Here is a 6,576-nt window from a genome sequence, read left to right on the forward strand (position 1 = left end):
GGCTGCCCAAGGAGTCTGGTGAAAGGGGTTACATGACGACAGAGAGAGCACCCGAGAAATCCAAACACAGAGCCATGATCTACTATGCACCACACTAATTCACTATGATTTATGCTACAACAAACAGCAGAGTGGTAACAACTGGAGAGATTTCTGTTTCATTAAGGGTTACCAAGGTGATGATAAGCAGTCTGCAAGCCAGAAAAACCCAGAGACTAAAGGCTAAATTCCAGAGGGACGTATCTCAGCACAAACCACACCACTGAAGAACTGCTTTGCTCAAATGCAGTAAATTTACATTTTGCACAATAATAATTAAAAAAAGCAATTTTAAGGGTGAAATATCAAAAATAAATGAAACATTTATTTATTGCTGCCAGTGGGAATTCCAAAAAGTCAGAAATGCACATTCAAATTAAAAGCTGGTTCCCCCCATTCAAATTCAAACAATAGTTCTAGCACATTCTCCACATCAGTTTTTGACACTCCTGAACAGGTGTGGCTAACCCATGAACCTCAAGATGGTGGGCTGGAGCTGATGGGAGTTGGAGTCCAACAACCTCTGGGGGCCCACAGGTTAACCACTCCTGCTTTTGAACATTATTTTATTTCTTTCATTAAAAGTAGAGCTTGATTTCTGGGTTGGAAAATGTCCTTTATGCGGGGATGGGCAGGAAAAAGAAATATCCTCTCACCCTCAAATTCCTACTTGTGAGAATGTTCACTTTTTAACCCTTTGCTCCCATTGTTTCCATTACCTGCTGTTGCTTTGATAGCATTTCCCTCCTTCTAATTGCTGGTTAGTCACACAAGTGATCTCCAATTGAGGATCGCTGGAATGATGCCAAGATGCTACAGATCCAGTCAGATTTGGCTTGGTCTTCTGACTGACATCATTGCGAGCAAAGCCAGCTCAGTACAAGGGAAATACTTTCCCACCCCAAAACTACAACAGCTGGATAGCCAAATGCTTTCATGCATTTGAAAAGCAGTCACCAAAAATATAAGCAGGACTTTTCTACTCTGCTGGAAATGTGAAAAAATAATAATCAGCAAGTACTTGGTTTAAATTCACCCCTAAATTGAAGAAAGGATATGAAGGATGACTTGGTGACCTCAATGCATGCAGTGGGATCTCTGGGTCTCCTTCCAGAAAATGTCCCAATTTCAGGCTTCTCCAAAAGTAATCTAATGTGGCAGCAAAGATAAGAAAACCCAATCTGTTTGCGTAGCCACAAAGAGCTTTTCCAGTTAGATACCCACATCGAGATATCTATCTGGCAATCATTAGAAAACATCTTCTGTGTTTGTTTGAAAGGCCCTTAGCATCCATCTGCCATAATCTGCATAATCAAGTTAGTAAAAGCTTGGTTGGATTGCATGTTTTTAATTCCACACCCCTTTCCTGTGTAAATGAAGCGTTTGCTCCTGTACCCAATAACATTGCACAGATGTTTCTTCTGTCGTGGTGTGGGCTGCACAGGTGGTTTCCATTTGTACTACAAAAAGTCAGGATGCAATCCTGGGATGTGGATTTTGTCCTACAAGGCAGTGACAGGCAAACTTCACAGTGCACTTTTTGGGGAGAGCGCATAAGGCATAACTAATTTGTGTTAAGTGATCTTGATTAGTTATGCCCTACTGCTTAAGCACACCAGGTACACCTTACTCAACCAGATCAAGGCCCACCTACTTCATTCAGCCCTCTTTGCAAGAATCTCAGCAACCAGCAGTTACGAGATGGTTCATCAGAAAGGATTACAGCCTACTCCCAACCCCAGTATGGTTTCAGGCCACCAGATGAACATTAATCTGACATCTTGATAGTGGATATAAGAATCTGACAGTTGCACCACTTGGATATGAATCAAGTCATTGCCATGTACAATTTCCAAGTGTAGCGGTTCTTTTAGATTCCTCCCTCCAATCAAGCTACTGCTTCTTATTGACTTTGACATTACCTGATTGCAAAAGGGAGATAAATGCACATTTCCATGAGGTTTATAGCAGCAAAAGCTCATATGCAATATAAATGAATTCAGAGCCAACCTGTTTTCACAAATTTGTCGGAGAGGAGGGGAGGAAGGAATATTGTTTCCTGTGCTCACATGCTTAATATAATGTTAGGATCAGAGCTCATTTGAGGAGCTTATTCCAATCAAGCTGATTCTAATTCATGTCAAGAATCAAAACTATGCATTTATTCCTTTGCCCTCATATTATTAGAGAACTATGCCCACCCAGACCTGCTCATGCAATGTTGTGAACTTGTGTAGATTTCTATATGGCATGATTCAGAAGATGAGGAGGCTGGGAAATGGGGGTAGCCATCTTCCATGCCCCCATGCCCTTGGGAACAATGCTATGTCATGAACTAGTGTTGGTTCCATTGGGACATTGTCTTCAACTTTGAAAAGGTACCCTGCCTTTGAAGTGGAAGCAAAGCATTTTTATAGCAGGCAAATAACAATCCTCATCATAAGTGGTAAGCCAAACCCTCATTACACCTATTAGCCAAGGTCTGGAGATGGTTACATTCTTTGGGGTCCATCTTCACTCCCACCCCCTGATACCAATAAAAAAGCCTGGGCGGAATACTTGAGTCCAAGTTTCCTGAAGTGAGGGGCCAAAGTTCTTCAAAGTCTTCTTCCCTGTATTGTAATACTGCTGCTGATCTGGGCAATGGATTGTGCTGAATTTCTGCAACCATAGTCTTCTGTGTCTGGGAGAAAATATTTCACTTAAATAGCAAATGTTGTAGTCTGCGAATAGCAAGAGAATCAATTACACAAGAAACTGGCTCCCATTTAATAAAAATTATAAATGATCAATTTCGTTTCAATTTATGTGCGTCTTTCTCTCGGTGTGTTGAATCTACTTTCTAATAACTTTAGGATCAAGGGAGGGAGTTGGTTCCTTTGTAGCTTATCTCCTGAACTTGTCTAGGACATTGCACTTAATGAGGTTTATAATTCACTCCATCTACATCAGCATCTTTAATTATGCCTAGCATTTAATCTTCACTGCACCACTTAAATCACAAGATCTAAAATTAAACCTTCTTAAGCCTAATCTAATAATAAACACACATGACATTTTGTGAAAAATGTGAGAGTCTGATTAGAGTGGCACAGCATATTGCAACCAGATTAAAACAACAAGTACAAGAGAACAATTTGAAGCAATGCAGGTGTTGTGCATGGTGGCTGCCTGGGAAATAGATAGATGTGTGCATCCCTTTAGGTACCTTCTCTTTATTTTCAAGACTTTTTCCTTTGGAGGAAGAGGCTAGCTATGCACACGGAGCAAACTGAAGCCACAAACCTACAATTAGCAAAAATTGCCTAATGATGAGAACCACTGGCTTCACTGATGCTCTTCATGGAAACAGCATTTAACCAGCTCAGTGGCAATTACAGGCACATGAAAGAAAAGATTAGTGCTGGAGCTGAAGCAAATACAGCTTTCCACCCTCATTTGTGAAATGGGAACTGTTTGCTTAATTTGAAAACTGTAACTCACCTCCTTTGAGGTTATCTCTTTTGGTGGAAACAGTTAACTAGATAGTCATTGATATGCCATTGATATTCAGAGTCTGATCATTCAGAAAAGAGCTACTAAATTTTTGACGCTGATGATAAAATCCAAGTTGGATTTGTTGGCATTATCCAAGGTGAAAGAATACTCTTCTAATAGGTTGGCAGGTGTCAAAGTGGAAGAACGGTGGCTTTCAAGACAGAGAACCTGGAATCATTTATGAAATCTCTTTTCTGATTTGAACTCCAGAGTCTTGCTTGTGGACCACCAGATCAGGAAGGGCTTTCCTCCTCATACATATGTCCTGTGGTCCATTTCCCTCTCTCTAGGGCAGGTGCCATCTTGAGAGATAGTCAGTGTGGTAGCATGGCTGTTCCAATACACTTTCTTTGGCAGTAAAGTGTATTGTATTTGCTCCCTGGAAAAGACCCTGATGTTGGGAAAGATAAAGGGGACGACAGAGAACGAGATGGTTGGATAGTGTTCTCGAAGCTACCAGCATGAGTTTGACCAAACTGCGGGAGGCAGTGGAAGACAGAAGTGCCTGGTGTGCTCTGGTCCATGGGGTCACGAAGAGTCAGACACAACTAAACGACTAAACAACAACAACAAATTTGCTCTAATGGTGGGCAAATTATTTCAAGCCCATCTCAGAATGTGTTTGGGTTTTCTGAGCATACTGCAGAATACTTGAAAAGAGCAAAATCTTTCTGAGCTTCTTTCCCGTGAAAGAAAATTCATTAAATAGTCCTATAAATACTGAGGAACATCATTATTTTGCTGAGAGGCATGGGATTTGCTGGGAGGCATGGGATGTGCATCCTAATTCAATCCACTGAGCTGCTACATGCTATAGAAAGGTACAAGTCCCATAAACCCAGCAGGAAATTATGCTCCTGTACAAGGAACATAGGAAGCTCCCTTATACTGAGTCAGACCATCTAGCTCCATATAGACTACACTGACTAGCAATGGCTCTTCAGGGTTTCAGATGGGTTTTCTCTACCTGGGACCTGGGACCTTTTGCATGTTCTCCCAACCCCACAGAGCTGATTTGGGGCACATGGGGAGAAGAGAAAAGGAAAAGCCACATTGCACTAGCAGGACTCATTGTGCTGGCCCCCACTAGCACAAGTAGTCAGTTGAATCTGGCCCTGAAACTCCCAAATTATTATCGCTAATTTGCTCATGTTCAAGACATGGCTGATCACTGTGAGGGAATCCACCATGCAGGCCTCCTGTTGAAATGAATGGGAGTTATGTAAGGGAACTAATCTCAATAGGATTTGCCACTCAGTAGGATTCACTCAGGAGAACTCCCTAGTGCAATGGCCGCTTACCTCTTTCCATGGTGAGCGGCAGTTGCGGCCTGCCACAACACCTCCAAGCCTGCTGAACCTCACCGTCTTGGTCCTGGACCGTTGGCACACCTTCCCAACCGCCGTGGAACATTATGGGCACCGCAAGCTCCTCAATTCAAATTCAGCCTATCCGCTTGGGGGAGCAGACCTGAGAGATACAGACTTCACTCAGGTCCGCTCCCTGGACCAATGAGCTGGCCAATGCCCCTTAGGCCAGATTGGCTAATGTTTCCTGAGGCACAATCCAACCAAGATTAAACATTTCAAGGTCACATTTATTTCAATAATAGAGTCACACACACACACAAATATCTTCCATTTTAATATCATTTTGATTCTGGATGGATTGTTGCGTATATTTCCTTGTAGTAGGCAGCATGGTTTGATTTGACTGAACCATCACAAGAGTACTGGTGCTCTGGGGACCTGCTCTTAGCTAGTGGCATGCTTTGATTAGCATCAGGTGGGTTGATATAAAAGGGGCAGGAAGGGGACTATTTTTTTCAGTAGGGCACAGGTCTCATTGGCTTTTTGATCAAGATTCTGTTTCATTTTCCACCTATGGAGAGATCCTTATGGCCTCTCTTGATATGACCCACATTGGCGTCTCCACTGCGAAAGCAGCGTTGCTCATGAGGTCCAATGGTGCAATGTCAGCTGGCTTCCCCCCAGCCTTCGATGCCTTGGAAGTGCTAACAAATCTGGGCTTATGTTATGAGCGTGTCCCCTGTGCTGATGTGATTACAAGGGATACTGACTTTTTGTAATCGCAGCAGCTGCCTGGGCTGCCAGCTGGGTTCTGGAGCTTCCAGCCAGGTGCAGAGCACCCCTTGGAAAAAACAAAATCCTTCCATCTCCCCTGAGGACTTTCCATATGCTGACAGCTAGAAGCTGGACATTAGGAATGCTGAACAGCCTGACTGCGCAGTCAGTAATGGGGCACCCAGGATGGGGATGTGACCAAAGGGGCATGGCGGCCATAGCACCATGAACTGCACATTACACAGAACTGTCTCCCATGGCTGCATTTTTTGAAAAGCACCAGTCTCCTCTCCCCCAAAAAACCCAGGGTAAAGTGATTTTTTTCTATGTGATGTGCATGTAATTTGGTCCTCAGTATACTAATCTGCTCCAGGATTTCATATAGACTTGGAATACCAGAAGCAAATGCTGGTTGGTTGAAGGGTAAATAAGGGCAGGAGACAGACCCTTGTTTTAACGAGATTATTGAAAGAATTGATGCTTTTGAATTATGGTGCTGGAGGAGACTCTTGAGAGTCCCATGGACTGCAAGAAGATCAAAGCTATCCATTCTGAAGGAAATCAGCGCTGAGTGCTCACTGGAAGGACAGACCCTGAAGCTGAGGCTCCAATACTTTGGCCACCTCATGAGAAGAGAAGACTCCCTGGAAAAGACCCGGATGTTGGGAAAGATGGAGGGCACAAGGAGAAGGGGACGACAGAGGACGAGATGGTTGGACAGTGTTCTTGAAGCTACGAACATGAGTTTGACCAAACTGTGGGAGGCAGTGGAAGACAGGAGTGCCTGGCGTGCTCTGGTCCATGGGGTCACGAAGAGTTGGACACGAGTAAACGACTAAATAACAACAACAAATTGAAAGAATCTCACAAGAGGCATTGCTTCCCATGGTATACTCACATTTTATTTTCTCCTGCT

The 6,576-nt window shown here is 43.3% G+C and overlaps 1 long non-coding RNA gene across 1 annotated transcript; it reads right to left on the bottom strand.

The window, feature by feature from the left end:
* Nucleotides 1-97: 97 nt before the first annotated feature.
* LOC310707705 lies at nucleotides 98-4,980 on the bottom strand. The gene is made up of 2 exons (XR_014526675.1): nucleotides 4,878-4,980; nucleotides 98-2,762 (listed from the first exon to the last, which is right to left on the bottom strand). It is a non-coding gene; the product is annotated as an uncharacterized lncRNA (long non-coding RNA).
* Between the last annotated feature and the right edge of the window lie 1,596 nt (nucleotides 4,981-6,576).

This window comes from Podarcis liolepis, assembly GCF_965112155.1.
Source record: "Podarcis liolepis genome assembly, chromosome: 5".
Lineage (NCBI taxonomy): Eukaryota > Metazoa > Chordata > Lepidosauria > Squamata > Lacertidae > Podarcis > Podarcis liolepis.